The following is a 19396-nucleotide window of genomic DNA, read 5'->3' as shown; positions in this document are numbered from 1 at the left end:
ATCGCCAGTTTCTGACTCTTGAGCTTTAGATGACTCAGAGGCCAGCTGCCGAGTAAGACACTGGAGTGGAGGGGTTTGCAATTCCAGGTGGATTTAAACAAGTTTTGGGGGCAGGGGTACCTCCAGAGCAGCAGTAGCCCAAACTTTCCTAATATTCCATCTGGCCCAACAAAGAAAATTTCTGACAATTACCTTACAGGGCCTCCACTTCTTTCCCGTTAGGTTTAATCAGCTGCCCTCCTCAGTAGGTTATTAAAATTCCATCAGGGCCCTATTGAAGTGGCACTTTGAATAAATTTTATGAGGCTGCACCCCAGATCAAGTGAGCAGATCAACTATCCAAACAATAACAGCAACATTAAGATAGCTGGAGCTTATGATTCAAGCAGCAATTTTAATTCTGGTTCCTCCCCCAGTTTCCGTCAGGTCAAAGGAGTTTACAAAGTTGGATAAATGGATATCAGTGCAAGATTGTAATCAGATGTTCAAATACCACTACACACACACAAGTATCATTTACCAGCTCGGCATATAAATCTGGTAAAGCCAGACAATAATAACAGTAATACATGTGGGGAAAATAAAAACCTTAAGAAATTTTGTTTCTTCAACTTGACAAGTATTATAGTAAATGTCATTTTTTATATAAGTAAAGCGCTGCTTGTTGATTTTTGTTTGGTAATGGTGCTGCACCGGAAAATCACATGTTCTTAAGAGAATAAATGGTTCGTGCTGTATATGAGGTTGGCATTTCTGTTTTTGCTCCAAACCAACAGTTACATTAAGATAATTTTTCTATCACAAAACTAAAATACTGTCATTACCAAGTGACATTGTTGCCATTTCTCATCCATTATGAAAGCCCTATTAATCTTGCCAAAAGATTTTGTAATTGTTGTTTATACTATGGCAATTCAGTGTAAATTTGTTTCTTCTTGAATAACTTTTTTTGAGAGTAGGGATAATTCCATCCCTCTCTTTAATGTAGTGTCATAAAATGCATTGCTAATTTAAACACCTGTATTATTTAATGTACAAAAATACACAACTGCCGAATTTATACCCAATTCTGAGTAACAGGTGAAGTGACTTAAAACCAAATGGTCATCAAAATACGTTACTTAGGAAGCCCCATCGTACCACAAACAGTTTGTTCCAGAATCAAATTGGAATCGAATGCACCTTCACTCTTGCCTTATGTAACATGGAATACTCTGGAGGTCATATTCATGATGGGATGGAAATAGTGCATATGAGGTGGGGGTAAGACAGCCCCTGTCTCAGCAGCGAGAGATATTCTCTCGAATGACACATATCTACCTGTATATTGCTCCGTACCTCTCATACTTGGTCAACGACTGTTATCATCAGGTGTTTTTTCTACATACTTTTTACACAAATTCTGTGTGGGATAAATGTAGTAAGTAGATTCATGGCATCATTTCAACGTTTTGGGTCTGAAGTTTGTAGTTGAGTTCTTCTTATCCCAGGTGACTGTTCTCTATGGTGTTTTTACTGTCATTATCAGATAGGTGTAAACGCTTCCTTTTTGTTAAAGAAAAAAAAATGTTGGAATGAAGTTAAAAAAAATCAGTGTAAATACAGTATTGTGTAAAAACTTTCAGTTGAACTGCTAGTGTTAAAAATAATTGTCTTGACATCATTTCTGTTCAAATAAATGACATATCATTGCATAGCATAAAAGAGTTCTGAATGTTAAATGTATTGTAATTGCTGTTGGCCATCTCTTGGACACAATCCAACCATGAGTAAATTAACGAACACTCAATTAAAAAGATACACATTTTTGTTCTAAATGACCATAAGACATAGGAGCAGAAATTAGGCCATTCGGCCCATCGAGTCTGCTCCACCATTCAATCATGGCTGATAAGTTTCTCAACCCCATTCTCCCGCCTTCTCCCCGTAACCTTTGATCCCCTTACCAATCAAGAACCTATCTATCTTGGTCTTAAATACACTCAATGACCTGGCCTCCACAGCCTTCTGTAGCAATGAATTCCATAGATTCACCACTCTCTGGCTAAAGAAGTTTCTCCTCATATCTGTTCTAAAAGGTCTTCCCTTTACTCTGAGGCTGTGCCCTCGGGTCCTAGTCTCTCCTACTAATGCAAACATCTTCCCCACATCCACTCTATCCAGGCCTTTCAGTATTCTGTAAGTTTCAATCAGATCCCCCCTCATCCTTCTAAACTCCATCGAGTATAGACCCAGAGTCCTCAAACGTTCCTCATATGTTAAGCCTTTCATTCCTGGGATCATTCTCGTGAACCTCCTCTGGACCCTCTCCAGGGCCAGCACATCCTTCCTGAGATACGGGGCCCAAAATTGCTCATAATATTCTAAATGTGGTCTGACCAGAGCCTTATAAAGCCTCAGCAGCACATCCCTGCTTTTATATTCTAGTCCTCTCGAAATAAATGCCAACATTGCATTTGCCTTCCTAACTACTGACTCAACCTGCAAGTTAACCTTAAGAGAATCCTGGACTAGGACTCCCAAGTCCCTTTGCACTCCAGATTTCTGAATTCTCTCCCCATTTAGAAAATAGTCTATGCCTCTATTCTTCCTACCAAAGTGCATGACCTCATACTTCCCCACGTTGTATTCCATCTGCCACTTCTTTGCCCATTCTCCTAACCTGTCCAAATCCTGCAGCCTCCCCGCCTCCTCAATACTACCTGTCCCTCCACCTATCTTTGTATCATCTGCAAACTTAGCCAGGATGCCCTCAGTTCCTTCATTTAGATCATTAATATGTAAAGTGAAAAGTTGTGGTCCCAACACTGACCCCTGCGGAACTCCACTAGTCACCAGCCACCATCCTGAGAAGGACCCCCTTATCCCCACTCTCTGCCTCCTGCCAGACAGCCAATCTTCTATCCATGCTAGTACCTTGCCTCTAACACCATGGGCTCTTATCTTATTGAGCAGCTCCTGTGCGGCACCTTGTCAAAGGCCTTCTGGAAGTCCAAGTAGATAACATCCATTGGCTCTCCTTTGTCTAACCTACTCGTTACCTCCTCAAAGAATTCTAACAGATTTGTCAAGCATGACCTCCCCTTGATGAAGCCATGCTGACTTTGCCCGATTTTACCATGCACTTCCAAGTATTCTGAAATCTCATCCTTAATAATGGACTCTAAAATCTTACCAATGACTGAGGTCAGGCTAATCGGCCTGCAATTTCCCGTCTTTTGCCTCACTTCCTTCTTAAACAGGAGGGTTACATTAGCGATTTTCCAGTCCTCTGGGACCCTCCCTGACTCCAGTGATTCCTGAAAGATCACCATTAACACCTCCACTATCTCTTCAGCTATCTCCTTCAGAACTCTGGGGTGTAATCCATCTGGTCCAGGTGATTTATCCACCTTCAGACCTTTTAGTTTTCCTAGCACCTTCTCCTTGGTAATGGCCACCATACTCACCTCTGCCCCCCAACTCTGTTGAACTTTGGGGATGTCACTCATGTCTTCCACTGTGAAGACTGACGCAAAGTACTTATTCAGTTCCTCTGCCATTTCTTTGTTCCCCACTACTACTTCTCCAGCATCATTTTCCAGCGGCCCAATGTCCACTTTTGCCTCTCTCTTACCCTTTATATAACTAAAAAAAACTCTTGCAATCTACTTTTATAATACTGGCTAGTTTACCCTCATATTTAATCTTCTCCCTCCTTATTTCTTTTTTAGTTGTCCTCTGTTGGTCTTTGTAGGCTTCCCAATCCCCTGGTTTCCCACTGCTCTTCGCCGCATTGTATGCTTTCTCTTGAGCTTTTATGCTGTCCCTGACTTCCTTTGTCAGCCATGGTTGCCTCATCTTCCCTTTAGTATGCTTCTTCTTCCTAGGGATGAATTTTTGCTGTGTCTCCCAAATTACTGCCAGAAACTCCTGCCATTGCTGTTCCACTGTCTTTCCTGCTAGGCTCATCTCCCAGTTAATTCTGGCCAGCTCCTCCCTTATGCCTCTGTAGTTGCCTTTATTCAACTGTAATACCGTTACATCTGATTCCAGCTTTTTCCTCTCAAATTGCAGGGTAAATTCTATCATATTATGGTCACTTCCTCCTAAGGGTTCCTTCACCTTAAGCTCCCTTATCAAATCTGCCTCATTACACATCACTAAATCTAGAATTGCCTGTTCCCTAGTGGGCTCCACCACAAGCTGCTCCAAAAAGCCATCTCGTAGACATGCCACAAATTCCTTTTCTTGGGATCCACTACCAACCTGATTTTCCCAGTCTACCTGCATATTGAAATCCCCCATGATCATTGGAACCTTGCCTTACATGCCTTTTCTATCTCTTGGTATATCTTGTGCCCCACATCCTGACTACTGTTCGGAGGCCTGCACATAACTCCCATTATGGTTTTTTTACCTTTGCAGTTCCCCAACTCTACCCACACAGATTCTACGTCATCTGACCCTACATCATTTCTTGCTATCGATGTAATTTCATTTCTTACTAAAAAAGCAACCCCACCCCCTCTGCCAACCTGCCTATCTTTCCGATAGGATGTATATCCTTGGATATTTAGCTCCCAGTCCTGATCCCCTTCCAGCCAAATGATCCGGTTATTTCAGAAAAGTTCCCCAGTATTAAGCTGGCATAACTGTTCGGAAGAAATGGCAGCCAAAATGTTTGCTCTAGCTACATTCTTTAGCTACTTGTGCACCTAATCCAGCTAACTTTACAACTGCGGTGTTCTTACAAACACTATTCAATGAAGTAGCTCATCAAGCTTAACAACTCAATTTTCAGATTTTTCTGCAGTTAGTTCAGGGGGAGATGATGGTGTAGTGGTAATGTCACTGGGCTAGTAATCTAGAGGCCAGGACTAATACTCTGGGGCCACAGGTTCAAATCCCATGATGACAGCTGGTAGAATTTAAAAATTCAACTAATAACTCTGGAATATAAAGCTACTGATATAATGGTGACCATGAAACTCATTGATTGTCATAAAACCCATCTAGTTCACTAACGTCATTTAGCCCTTACCCAATCTGTTTTATATGTGACTTCAGATCCACAACAATGTGGTTGACTCATAATTGCCCTTGAAATGGCCTAGCAAGCCACTCAGGACAATTAGGGATGGGCAACAAATGTTGGTCTTGCCAGCGATGCCCACATCCCATGAAAGAATTGAGAAAAAATAGCTCCAAATAACTGACTTGCTAGATAGTACTCAGGGAAAATCAGATTTTTCACTTGTCACCTGACATAGGAAATTAATCTGGAAATCATTGATACTAATATACCTTGCACACATAAACCAATAAATTGATATCTTAGTTCTCCTGGGCAGAATCTTCCCTTCTGGAGTAGAAGTTTGGCAATGGGACTGGATCAGCTACACGCCACAGGGGTAAGTGGCACATTGTTTTCACTGCAACCTGGCACTCAGAAGGGCAGCAAATAATGTAGATGTGCGAGTGCAGACGGATGCCAGACAGGAGTTAGGGTTGCAGACCTCAGCATCAGATAGGAAAAGTGGACTGAATGTGAGAGTCATCATGCCCTACAAGGTGTACAGTATGTGTGTGTGTGTGCATGCGTGTGTAACACTTAGTAGGGTTAGCACAGGAAGACGCATCTCATAGGCATGCATGCTCACTTACCGATTATGGACCCTTTGGGATAACATCCAATCCTAGGTGCCCTACTTCTCCATCTCCACTCTGCCAATGACCACATTGCCTTCAGTAGGTGAGGCTGATAAGGGTGTCCAGGAGACCCTCAGCAGTCTGGAGCCCTCTAGGTCTCAGAACACCAAGGAACGCCTGCCAAGGTCATCTCAGGCAATGGGGCATAGCAGTTAGCAGGCTGTCTCCACCTCAGCTGTGGATGTCGGGGCTGCCTAGGTGTAGTAATAGAAAAAGATTAAGAAATTTTAAGGGCATAAAGGTGGCACAGATGTCTAATCACTGTACATATGAAACACACTTGTAAATATGTGTTTAATTTCACTTTATTCATGTATGTTGTATTTTCATTATGCTGCTAGTTGCTGCAATGGTCGCATGCATTTTAAGGGCGTTGCACTTCATTCCCAATCAGTCTTGTATGCTGTGGGCCTATGGATACACCATTTATTGGGTCACATCATCCGTAGTGGCATCTCTGAGTATCCTGAAATGTTGGGCATCATTTGTAGAGTTGCTGCCTTGGAACACATCTGGCAACCCATCAGGTAGTGTTCACCAGATTATCATCCCTCTGAGGCTGCTGTCTGTTTCGTGTTTATAAACAGCAACGTTTCTCAGTGCTTTCTCATTGTAGATCTTTATTGAACGGATCTAAAATGGCAGCCTACAGAGCTGAGTGCCTCATGGAAGAAGTCACCTGACTACAGAAAGACAGATAGGACACGTGGAACTGATTGCATTTCAAACCCAAACATCCACCTGAACAAAAGGTACAAACATTGCCCTTTCCTTGTGAACAAAAGACAAATTTGCATGCACGATCATGAAAGATTGTGAGTTACCCAAGTCACCCACCACTGTTCTCATACATTAACAATTGTTGTGGTTCCATTGCCATTTTTGGGTACACGTGGACCTCTGGGATTGATTGTAGTTCTGTACTCAGTGCAGCTGGTGAGATCCCATCATCCTGATCAGCCAATTGTTGTGAAGGAACAGCTTCGCTGGTTGTTTGGATATACCTGCAGTTGCACAGGTATATTTGGTCATTCTCTTCCACCTCATACGATCAAGATGACAATTTTTCCACGCATGTCCCACATTACCACGTGGGCTGACTCCTGTTGAGGGTTTGGACCTTGACTGGCTCCTCATATTTTTCCATGGCTACATATTGCTTTTTCATAGAGTCTTTCAAGGTCACAAATTTGCAGGCCTTTTCTGCTTGCAGATTTACCTGGCTGTAAATCTGGTTGAGTTTTATCAACTCCCGCTTTGATTTGCCAACTGAGGAATTGAGGGTCGTTTTTTCCTCCTGGTACCTTTGTGTCGTCTCTGAAATTGGTTTGTTCAGATCTCGAACATTGAAGAGTTCAGTTTATCATGCATTTTCAAGGGTATATACTCAGTTTTAATGTTGCACTTCAAATCTTCCAGTTCAGCTTTGTTGCAAACGTTTTCCTGTCGAACTGCTTCATTTACCTTTGGCTCGTGCATTTCATTGCACTGACGTGGTTGGCAACCATCTTGTGGTTTACTTGAATATTGTCTCCCTCTCTCTGGGGTCTTCTGTCTCCCTCCCTCTGGAGTCTTTTGTTGCTCTTTCTCTGTTGACACATTCAGGGTTATCAGCCCAAGCTTTAAACTTACTTCAAACTGAGATGAGTGACTGTTTCATCCTATCTATGATCTGGAACTCTAGATCTTCTTGCCATTGCATTGGGCTCTCAGAATAATTTGTCCTCTCAGTATAAGCATTGTGCCATCCTATAGTCTCAACCCTACTTTTGAAGGCTTCATTTTTGGATCGCCATGTGAAGCTACTTCACACAGGTCTGTGAAGGTCATGATGTTGCATGACACACCAGTATCTGTCTGACATTTCTTGTTTCACTTGATACTCTCCTTCTGTGGTCATCATTGTTACAGACACAAACCAATTTATCCCCAATCGACTTGACAGAACTAACCTATTCGATAACATATAGTGCTTCATCAGACTCTTCTGCCGATATCTCTCCAGTGGCCATCTGTATAGGCTTGTTTTGCTTCTTTCTTGCCAAACACGTGTGCGAAATGATTCTGCTTCTTGCAGTTAAAACACTGCTTTCCCCATGCTGGCAATCCTCCTTTTCCTTTGTATGATATCAACAGCAGTATTTGCGTAATGCCCTTTGTCTGCGATTGCTCTCCTCTTTCAGCCTGGAATGTCTCTCAGCATAATGTACCTCATGGTCTGCTCTGCCATACATGTGCACATGCTGAACATTTTACAACTTCCGTATTTCTACACACATCTATCGCTTTCTTAGGTGTCAGTTTCTTATCTTTCAGTAGACTTTCACTGAGGAGCCTCGTAAGCCTTTTTTATTATTCGTCCACGGGATGTGGGCTTCGCTGGCTGGGCCAGCATTTATTTCCCATCCCTAGTTGCTCTTAAGAAGATGGTGGTGAGTTGCCTTCTTGAACTGCTGCAGTCCATGTGGTGTAGGTACACCCACAGTACTGTTAGGAAGGGAGTTCCAGGATTTTGACCCAGCAACAGTGAAGGAATGGCAATATATTTCCAAGTCAGGATGGTGAATGTCTTGGAGGGGAACTTCCAGGTGGTGGTGTTCCCAAATATCTGCTGTCCATGTCCTTCTAGATAGTAGTGGTCGTGGATTTGGAAGGTGCTGCCTAAGGAGTCTTTGTGAATTCCTGCAGTGCATCTTGTAGATGGTACACACTGCTGCTACTGTTCGTCAGTGGTGGAGGGAGTGAATGTTTGTGGATGTGGTGCCAATCAAGTGGGCTGCTTTGTCCTGGATGGTGACCAGCTTCTTGAGGGTTGTGGGAGTTGCACTCACCAGGCAAGTGGGGAGTATTCCATCACACTCTTGTCTTGTGCCTTGTAGGTGGCGGACAGGCTTTGGGGAGTCAGGAGGTGAGTTACTCGTCACAGGATTCCTAGCCTCTGACCTGCTCTTGTAGCCACAGTATTTATATGGCTAGTCCAGATCAGTTTCTGGTCAATGGTAACCCCCAGGATGTTGATAGTGGGGGATTCAGTGATGGCAATGCCATTGAACATCAAGGGGTGATGGTTGGATTCTCTCTTGTTGGAGATGGTCATTGCCTGGTACTTGTGTGGCATGAATGTTACTTGTCACTTGTCAGCCCAAGCCTGATATTGTCCAGGTCTTGCTGCATTTGGACATAGACTGCTTCACTATCTGAGGACTTGCGAATGGTGCTGAACATTGTGCAATCATCAGCGAACATCCCCACTTATGATGGAAGGAAGGTCATTGATGAAGCAGGTTGGGCTGAGGACACTACTCTAAGGAACTCCTGCGTGATGTTCTGGAGCTGAGATAACTGACCTCCAACAACCACAAACATCTTCCTTTGTGCTAGGTATGACTCCAACCAGTGGAGAGTTCTTCCCCCTGATTCCCATTGACTCCACTTTTGCTAGGGCTCTTTGATGCCGACCTCGGTCAAATACGGCCTTGATGTCAAGGGCAGCCACTCTCACCTCACTTCAGGAGTTCAGCTCTTTTGTCCATGTTTGAACCAAGGCTATAGTGAGGTCAGGAGCTGAGTGGCCCTGGTGGAACCCAAGCTGGGCGTCAGTGATTAGATTATTGCGAAGCAAGTGCCATTTGATAGCACTGTTGATGACCCCTTCTATTACTGATGGGGCGGTAATTGGCTGGGGTGGATTTGTCCAAGTTTTTGTGTACAGGACATACCTGGGCAATTTTGCACATAGCCGGGTAGATGCCAGTCTTGTAGCTGTACTGGAACAGCTTGGCTAGGAGCACAGCAAGGTCTGGAGCACAAATCTTCAGTACTATAAGCCTAAGACTATTCAATCTTTAATCAAGTCATCTTTTAGCTGTCAAATTCACATGATTTTGCAAGCTGGGTTTCTGCAGTCACATATTGATCTGTAGTTTCTGTTTCACCTTAGGCCGTAGTGTTGAATACATAGCATTCATATGTAACATTCACTCGGGGTTCAAAGTGTTCATTCACGGCTTTCAAAACCTCTGCCATCTGTTTTCTTCGTTGTGGGTTAGATTTAGGGTGGTATACCGTTTGTAACAGTCCCTCCTCAGCAGTGTTAGCAGTATGGCTACTCTTATCGGTTCCAGCTTGTTAATTAGCTCGTAGTTTTGTCATTGCAAGTGGGAAAACTGCCAATTCTTCCACATATCACCATTAATTTCTATAGGAGAAGGGAGTGGAAAGTTTACTGCCTTCTTCACTCACCCAGAGTTTTACTTTCATTTTGTGCATGATCTTTTTAGCAGCTTTTAGCAGATGTGAACATTTCTGTGTGCCTTTCTGAGCTGTGTCTCCTTTGCAACATTTCCAGGGTTTAATTTATATTTTCTCCACGTCTTGACACCATGGGCAGAATTTTACACCAGCAGGATTTTACAGCACTGCCAAAATCAATGGACCTTTGAATGGCTCGCTGCATTTTACAGCCCTGCCCCAACCACGGTGGGGCCATAAAATTCTGCCCCATGTTTCCTGTGTTTAAAGACAGCAAAGCTTCTCAATGCTTTCACATTGTAGGTCTATATTGAACTGATGTAAAATGGCAACCTACAGAGCTGAGTGCCTCAAGGCAGAAGTCATCTGGCTACGGAAAGCCAGATGGGACATGTAGAACTGATTGATTACATATCAAACCCATACACTCCTCTTTTCATACCAAACAAAAGATACAAACACTGCCTGCGCAGTGTCCGCAACCAAGTCATTGCATGTCTCGCAGATGCCCTCATGACAGAGTTCTTTGCAAGGCATTGCCCCCATTTGGAGAATGTGTTAGTAAGACATGAGCGTGTCCCTGCCAAATTAAGAGTGCATGTGGCTTCCAACGTAGCATGCAGCGGCCTGTAGCACTTTTCCTTCCAGGTGCCAGAGGTCACGGGAACGTGCAGTGTTATACAGGTAGTGTTGGATTCTTGCTGACACTGACACCACAATGTTGTTGGAGCAGCACGTTTTGTGCTAGTGAGGTCTGTTTCATTTCAGATTGGCCCATATACAGGATCACAATACCAGCAGATTTAACATGAAACTGTAAAATGTAATGCAGCTATCAAAACATAAGAGCAATGAAATGAAACAAAAATGTCCATGTCCACTGGGGATCCCCGGCCTCCCAGCCAACAGAGGTTTTGAACCCACAGTGGAATAGAGATGTATCAGTGTCTCAGTCGGCCTGGAATCTGGTGGCGATAAGGTTGTCATGGGCCTGTCTGCACATCGCACCATTGCCCTGGTTTTTGCCGCTGTGCCTGCAACATTCACTCCCTCATCAGCAGCATCATCTTCCCCTTCCTCCTTGTCAGAGGAGAAATGTGACTCCTCCATCTCCCTCTCTGCAAAAACATCCCCCCTTTGCTGAGTAAAATTGTGCAGGGTGCAATAGACCACAATGATTCAGGACACTCTGGCGAGTACTGAAGCACTCTGCCTCAACAGTCCAAGCAGTGGAACCTCATTTTTAGCAGTCCTATCATCTGCTCTATTGTTGCCCTTGTTGAGGTATGGGCAGCACTGTACATTTCCTCGGTGACACTTTGTGGGTTGCACATTGGTGTCATCAGCTAGGCACTCTTCACCAAGGAGTCAGCCCTGCAGTCGATGAGGTGGAGCAAACTGTTGTGGCACCTGCACATTGTTCATGGTGCAGGCATCACGAGAGCTCCCAGGGTAGCGCTCATACACCTGAAGAATTTGTGTTCTGTGATCACATACCAGCTGCACATTCATAGAGTGAAACCCCTTTCTGTTAATGAATGCAGCGGGCTGATCCCAAGGAGCTCTCAGCACCACATGTGTGCAGTCAACCGCCCCTTGCACTTGTGGGTATCCTGCAATAGCAGCATATCCCATTGCTCTGGCTGCCTGGCTCTGGGAGTCCGTACTGAATTTTACAAATCATTTGCTCTTCTGAAGAGGGCACCTGTCACCTTCCAGATGCATTTGTGCGTGGCAGACTCAAATATTCTGCATTCTCCAGTGGAGCCCTGGAAAGAGCTGCTGGCGAAGAAGTTCAATGCCTCTGTCACTTCTAATGCTCTCGACACTGATTGCCTCCCCGGCCTCATAGAGCAGCTGCCATATGTAAGTTGCCACATCCCGTCACATCCTAAGCCACCTCTGGCATTGCCTCTTAGACATCTGCAAGTTGCTGCACCACTTGTGTTAAATTAGATTATGCACCAATGCTTGCCATCGCACTGGCTCCTGGTTGCCAGCATCCTGCACTGCTTGATCCTCTCCTTGTTAATGTTCTAGCAGCTGCTCTGCATGGCCCTGGGCCACCCTCCGTCAGTTCCTCCGCAGATATTAAATTGCTATCAGAAGTGCTGGGTGGACATGCCCCATCATCATGTCTGCCTGAGGTTATCTGTTTAAATTGCAGGGATCGATCTAGTCAGCATATTTTTTGAGGCCCTCCCTCCTGTCTTGAGCATTCCTCCCCAACGGGAAGCCCTAAACTTAGCATCGGACAAACCCTTGCCTCCACCCACAGGGAAAAGAAGTCCCGCCCTTGAGAGCTGCTGGCCAGTTTGACTGGCTGATAGCTGAGTAGTTCCAGCAGCACCAGAACTCAACAGTGGCCGCTGCTGAGACTACAAGCAGCCCCAAGGAGAAGATCCACGGATACTGGATTTGCAGGTGAGTCCGGGGCTTTTGGTCAAGGTGGGATTGGGAACCACGGAGGGGAGGGGTGGGGAGAGGGTGGTGGGAAAGAATTCTGGAGGCCAGGTTGGAGGCACAAAAAAAGGGGGTACCATGTTGGGGAGTTGCTCCCGATGGGCACAGGGCACTCCCCCAAAGGAGGTACCCTCCTTCCTTCCTGCCTGAGGTTGTGAAAGAGTGAGCTGGCCTTCTTTGTCCTGTCTTCCCCAGTCACGCGTATTTTTTTAAAGTTTTTATCATTTATTGATTTACTATGAGACCCAATATACAGAGGTAACCAATACAGTAGAAACCATGAGCCTAGAAGCAAATTTGCAATCCGGCCTATCTGTACTTAATTTCTTGCAAACACTTGATCCATTCCTCTAGTCTTTCCTCCAATTTTGAGGGGCGATCTTGCCAATAGGAAACACATTCCTTGTGAGCCCAGTCTGCATTGCAACATAACTCCAGGCTGTAACACAGAATGCTACTCCTCCAAAAAGGATAGCATTTCCATACTTGTCATGAAAGTCAGGACCAGTTTTGTGGTGAGCTTGTCTTGATACAATTTGACGAATGCTCCGACCGGACAGGGGAAGCAGGCTCTTGGTCAAAGGCACCATCTCCACCGTGCGCCCATTAACCCTTCAGGAAAACAAAAATGTGGCAGAGGCAGAAACAGGCCCTTAAGTGACCATTAATTGAGCTATTAAGGGCCTCAATAGGCCTAAGGTCCTGTGGGCTGCTGACGTCTTACCTGCACACTGTATTATGGGAGACAACTCAGGAGTGGGCGGGAAGGTAGTGGGGTAGTAGCCCAGTTCTATTTTACATGTCTCACTGCAACTCTTGCAAATATGCTGGCTTGGGGAGTGTTATAAATCTCCCCCCAAAGTGCCCTTGCCCAGGTGACCAAATTCCTAAGCATTGTGGCAATCAATAGCTTAGGTACTCAGACTCAAGGTTCTCAGACAATTTTAAGCACTGTAGACCTGAGGTGACCTGATTGAGGTCTATGAAACAATTAAAAGGATGACTGGTGTCCCTATTGATAGATTATTCCAGGTTGAAAGGCTGGAAAGAACCAGAGGCACGAGTTTAAACTATGTAAGAGTAAAAATAGACTGGGTGTTGGGCCATTCTTTTCCCAGAGAATTGAGAGTCTCTGGAATGTATTGCCGGCTGATATCGGAGGGGGTGGTGATGATTCTCTGCCTACAAGAAGGAGGTGACTAGAACTTGATTAGGGCAGAGATCACATCATGTAGAGATAAGTAGCTTTATAAATAACCTCGATCCACGTGATCTCCTGAACTGGTTTTGATTGCCTGAAGAAGTTTCCATGGTATTTTTTCCTTTATCAGATGTGAGTTTTTCCCTCTGGCTATTTGCCTGTCCCAGGAGATTAGATGGCTACGCAGGGAAGGGACATGTTTTATCATGATGCTCCAGCCATCTTGGTGAAGGGCAGGCTTGATGGACCAGCTGGGCTTTTCCTACACATAGGGCAGAATTTTGCCCTCGGATGGCATACGGGCCCCACCGGCTCGGCGGTGGGCGGGCAGCTGAACTCCGCCACCAAAGCAGGCCCCGCTGCCATTTTAAGTGGACGGGCCAATTAAGGCCCGCCCAGTGGGCTGCCCGATGGGAAGCACTATGCGCTTCCTGTGCGGGGGGTGGGGGGGAGGGATTCCCCATCTGTCAAAGTGTGGTCTTTCGCGCACTGCTCCCTGAGAGTAAGTGCTGTCTTAGGGAGATCAGTGAAAGTGTTACAAAGTTAAAAAATAGAAAAATAAAAAAATTATTAACATGTCCCCCTCATGCGACACTGTCACACGAAATGGGACATGTTAATAAATATCACATAAAATTTATTAAAGTTTTTAAAAACGGACATGAAACCTCATCCCGCCAGTGGATGAGGTTTCATGTATTATCAGAAGCCCGCTGAGGCTCCAGGCCTGCCCGCCAGCCTTAAGGTTGGTCGGGCAGGGTCTTTAATTATCTTAATTACCCTGTCAATGGCCTCAATTGGCCATTGACAGGTTGGCGGGCGGACAGTTGATTTCGCTGTCCGCCCGCCTTCCTAAAGATTTAAAGGGACCGGGATGACCTCGGGGGTTCCTCCCAACATCATCCCGCGTCATTTTCCCGTCGGCGAGCGGGCCCCACCCCCAAATTGCTGACGGGAAAATTCAGGCCATTATTTCATATGTTCGTACATCCACTTTCTTACCAATTAATTTACTTTTGAAGTATATTCACTGTTGTTAGGTGTACAATCCAGCTAATATACACACAATGAATATGATGGTATAGTGGTTATTTTACAGGACTAGTAATCCAGAAGTCTGTACTAATGACCCAGGGATATGAGTTCAATCTCACCATGGCAGCCGAGGAATTTAAATTCAATTCTTAAATAAATCTGGAATCAAAAGTTAGCATCAGGAATAGTAACTATAAACTTCCAGATTGTTGTAAATTTGTTCATTAATATCCTTTAGGGAAGGAAATCACAGCAATGTGGTTTAGTCTTAACTGTTTCCTGACATGACCTAACAAGCCAATCAGCTGTATAGGTATAGACAATAAATGTTGGCCTTGCCAGTGATGCCCACATCCTGTGAATTAATTAAAAAGAAGTTCCACAAACAAAATATTTTGCAAGTGTTGGGTCAGGGAAGAATGTTGGCTAGGACACCAGGAGAAGTCACTAGTCTTCTGTGACTTGTACCATGGGATCTTTTACATCTGAGTAAGCAGGAGGGACCTTGGTTTGATGTCTCACCTGAAAGGTGGCACCTCCAACAGTGCAACACAGCCTCGCTACTGCACTTGAGAGTCAACCCAGATTGTGTGATTTCTGGCACGATTCACAGAAATTTACAGCACAGAAGAAGGCCATTTGGCCCATTGTTTTCTTTGCCTGCCAACAATTAGCCATCCAGCTTGATCTCACTTTCCAGCTTTGGTTCATATCTTCAAAGGCTACTGGCACTTCATGTGCACATCCAAGTACTTTTTAAATATAATGAGTCTTTCTGCCTTTCAGACAGAGAGTTCCAGATCCCCACCATGCTCTGGGTGAAAACAAACTCCCCCTGGAATCACCTCAAAACCTCCTATCTCTTACCCTAAATCAATGTCCTTGGTTATGGGCCCCTCAACCAAAGGGAAATAGGGCCTTTCTATTGACTCCATCTAAACCCCTCATAATTTTATATACTTCAGTTAGGTCTCCCTTCAACCTCCTCTGTTCCAGAGAAAACAATCCAAGCCCAACCAATCTTTCCTGATTACTAAAATCCTCCAGTACAGGCAACATTCTCATAAATCTTCTCTGTACCATCCCTAGTGCAATCACATCTTTCCTATAGTGCGATGACCAGCACTGTATGCAGTACTCCATCAGTGGCCTTGCTAGTGTTTTATATGATTCCAGCACAACTTCACGGCTCTTATATTCTATGCCTCAGCAAATGAAGACAGGTACCTGTACCCTTCTTGACCACCTTATCTACCTGTCCAAGTAACTTCAGGGATTTGTGGACATACATTCCAAGGTCCCTCTGTTCCTCTGAGCTTCTCAGTATGCTACCATTCATTGTGCATTCCCTTGCCTTGTTAGCCTTCCCAAATGCATTGCCTCATATTTCTCTTGACTGAACTCCATTTGCCACTGTTCTGCCCAGCTGACAAGTCCTTTGCTATCTTGCTGTAGTCTACTGCTCTATTCTTTATTGCCAACTACACAGCCAATTTTTGTATCTGCAATCTTAATCATGCCCCCCTACATTTAAGTCCAAACCAAATGTATGTTCCACAAAGAGGAAGGGACCTAGTACTGAACTCTGTGGAACCCCACTAGAAACAGCCTTAACAATGACAAAAACATCCATTGACTATTATCCTTTGCTTCCTGCCTCATGAGCCAATTTTGAATCCAACTTGCCACTTTGCCTTAGATCCCATCGGCTTTTACTTTCATTACCAGTCTGCCATGCGGGCCCTTACCAAAAGACTTGTTGAAATCCATGTAGACTACATCAAATGCACTAGCCTCATCGACTCTCCTTGTTACATCCTCAAAAAATTCAATTGTGTTAGTCAGGCACGACCTTCCCAAAGTGTACACAGGCACGTGCAGAAATCATTTTGAGCATTTGCAGAGCCCAAAAAATGGCTGCCATGTATCCAAATTTTGCACCAAAAGTCTCCAGCTTATGTTCAAGCAGTGATGTGGGGTTTGAGCTCAAAACCTCTGATATGGAGGAAATTGTTTTACCATTGGATCGAGCTGAAACAAAAAGGAAAAACTAAGCAGAAGCGTGAATGAAAATTTGAAAAAAGACTTGGGGGGGCATTGTATAGGGTTTCTACATATTACAATCAAAAAATTATTACTCATCTACTTTTTCTAAAAACGGATGAGGCATATAATGGACATCTGCTGCCATACTGCCTTCTGTCCCCAACTGCCCAAGAGAAATTCCTACCCGACCATTCTGGCAAGATTACACCAGTTCCTAACAACTTAGAACGGGCTTATCCTGGTGAGCTTCATTCCTCTCAGCCTTTCCCTGCCTATATCTGCTGGATAGCTGAGCGTAGTGGCTACAATAACTGTCACCAGGTAGGAAGGAAGGTTACTACTTTTAGGTATCCAATCTTATTTGTTTTACCTCTCCATGACCCTAGGCTATATAATAATCATGTCCACCCAAGTTAAAATTCAAGATGTTTAATAATTACACTTTGTAATATCTGGACCTTTTCTATCTAAGCAGATTTGTATTTAGAATAGTAGATAATTAATAATTATTGATTACTTTTAATTCATTTGAGAAAATGACAGGTTTAGATAAATTAGACAAAGAAAAGCTGTTTTCATTCGCTGTTGGTACAAGGACAAGGGGACCCAGATTGAAGGTTTTGGGCAAGAGACAGGAGAGATGGGAGGGATTTTTTTTAAACCCAGTGAGTGGTAATGACCTGGAATTCCCTGCTGAGGAGGATGGTGGAAGCAGAGACCATCAATGATTTCAAAAGGAAATTGGGTAGGTGCTTGAAGGAAATAAACTTGCAAGGCTATGTGGATAGAGTGCGGGAACAGGATTGACTGGATTGCTCTACAGAGAGCCATCATGGACTCGATGGGCTGAATGACCCTCAGGAATTATTGGATGGCAGGGTTTCTTGCCCCGTCACCTGAAGAGTTAGCGGGGAACACACCCCGCTGATACCAGCTGCCCCATAGCTGTTTAAGCAGTGTTAATTAGCAGGAGAAAGGACTGCCACCCCCCATCCATCATAAGGTCAGAAGTGGGGGTGTTCGCTGATGATTGCACAATGTTCAGCACCATTCGCGACTCCTCAGATACTGAAGCAGTCCATGCCCAAATACAGCAAGACCTGGACAATATCAGGCTTGGGCTGACAAGTGGCAAGTAACATTCACACCACACAAGTATCAGGCAATGACCATCTCCAACAAGAGAGAATCCAACCATTGCCTCTTGATGTTCAATGGCATTACCATCACTGAATCCCCCACTATCAACATCCTGGGGGTTACCATTGACCAGAAACTGAACTGGACTAGCCATATAAATACTGTAGCTAAAAGAGCAGGTCAGAAGCTAGGAATCGTGTGACAAGTAACCCACTTCCTGACTCGTCAAAGCCTGTCCGTTATCTACAAGACGCAAGTCAGGAATGTGATGGAATACTCCCCACTTGCCTGGATGAGTGCAGCTCTTACAACACTGAAGAAGCTGGACACCGTCCAGGACAAAGCATCCCACTTGATAGGCACCACATCCACAAACATTCATTCACTCCACCACTGACGCACAGTAGCAGCAGTGTGTACCGTCTGCAAGATGCACTGCAGGAATTCACCAAGGCTCCTCAGAAGCACCTTCCAAACCCACGACCACTACCACCTAGAAGGACAAGGGCAGCAGATAGATGGGAACACCATCACTTGGAAGTTCCCCTCTAAGTCACTCACCATCTTGACTTGGAAATATACCGCCGTTCCTTCACTGTCGCTGAGATAAAATCCTGGAACTCCCTTCCTAACAGCACTGTGGGTGCACCTACACCACAGGGACTGCAGTGGTTCAAGAAGGTAGCTCACCACCACCTTCTCAAGGGCAACTAGGGATGGACAATAAATGCTGGCCCAGACAACGAAGCCCACATCCCATGAATTAATTTTAAAAAACTCAAGAGGAAGTATCACCTCAGAGAGCTGCTGGCCAATTTGAATGGCGGCAGCTCTGTAGTCCCAGCAGCAGTGGCCAGGACTGGGACTACAAGGAGTCCCCAGATCCAAAGTCCTGAAGCCTGGACCCGGTAATTACAGGTGATCTCATGACGGGGTGGGGAGGTGATGAAAGAGGGGCAGGTTCGTGATGGAGAGGCCGGGGGTGGGGGAGATGGGGGGGGATGCATGTAGGGAGCACCCTACACCCTTGTTGCGGGATGGGGGGGGCACATCTTGAAGGGGGGTGCCCAACCCGGAAAGGGTGACACCTGAGCAGGGTGACTTGCCAGACATCCCCCCCACAACCCCTGAAATTCTCCCGCCAGCCTTAAAATTGAGGCCAGAAGGGAAATGTAGAAGTAATTGTCATTTTTTAATGTATTTTTTATTTGAAATTGGTTCGATAACTGATTTGTCAGTAAATAATTAACATTTGTTAAAAGAATCAATAAAATAGCTGGTAATCCTAAACCAACCTCAGTTATAACCCTGAAGATCACAATTCGTTCATTACTTATTAAATATTTTTAGTTTCCGATCAATTTTAATATACATTTAGTGCAAAGTTCTTTACAATGTACTTTGAATGTGTTACCATTTGTTTTTAGGTTTTCGTTGGATGGATTTAGGACCAGTCCTACAAGGGTTCATGTTTTATATTCTTGCCACACTAACAATAGTTATTAAACCGAAGGACGCATTTCATTTCAACACATTTCAGACATTATTATTTCTGTGAAAATGTGACTG

At 44.6% G+C, this 19396-nt stretch overlaps 1 pseudogene; it reads right to left on the bottom strand.

Annotated features, from left to right (window-relative positions):
- Positions 1–12755: 12755 nt before the first annotated feature.
- On the bottom strand, positions 12756–13027 carry LOC144680329 (cytochrome c oxidase subunit 7B, mitochondrial pseudogene; annotated as a pseudogene).
- Positions 13028–19396: the final 6369 nt, after the last annotated feature.

Source organism: Cetorhinus maximus, chromosome 5 (genome assembly GCF_964194155.1).
Source record: "Cetorhinus maximus chromosome 5, sCetMax3.hap1.1, whole genome shotgun sequence".
Classification (NCBI taxonomy): Eukaryota; Metazoa; Chordata; class Chondrichthyes; order Lamniformes; family Cetorhinidae; genus Cetorhinus; species Cetorhinus maximus.
This window is presented reverse-complemented; position numbering and strand designations above follow the sequence as displayed.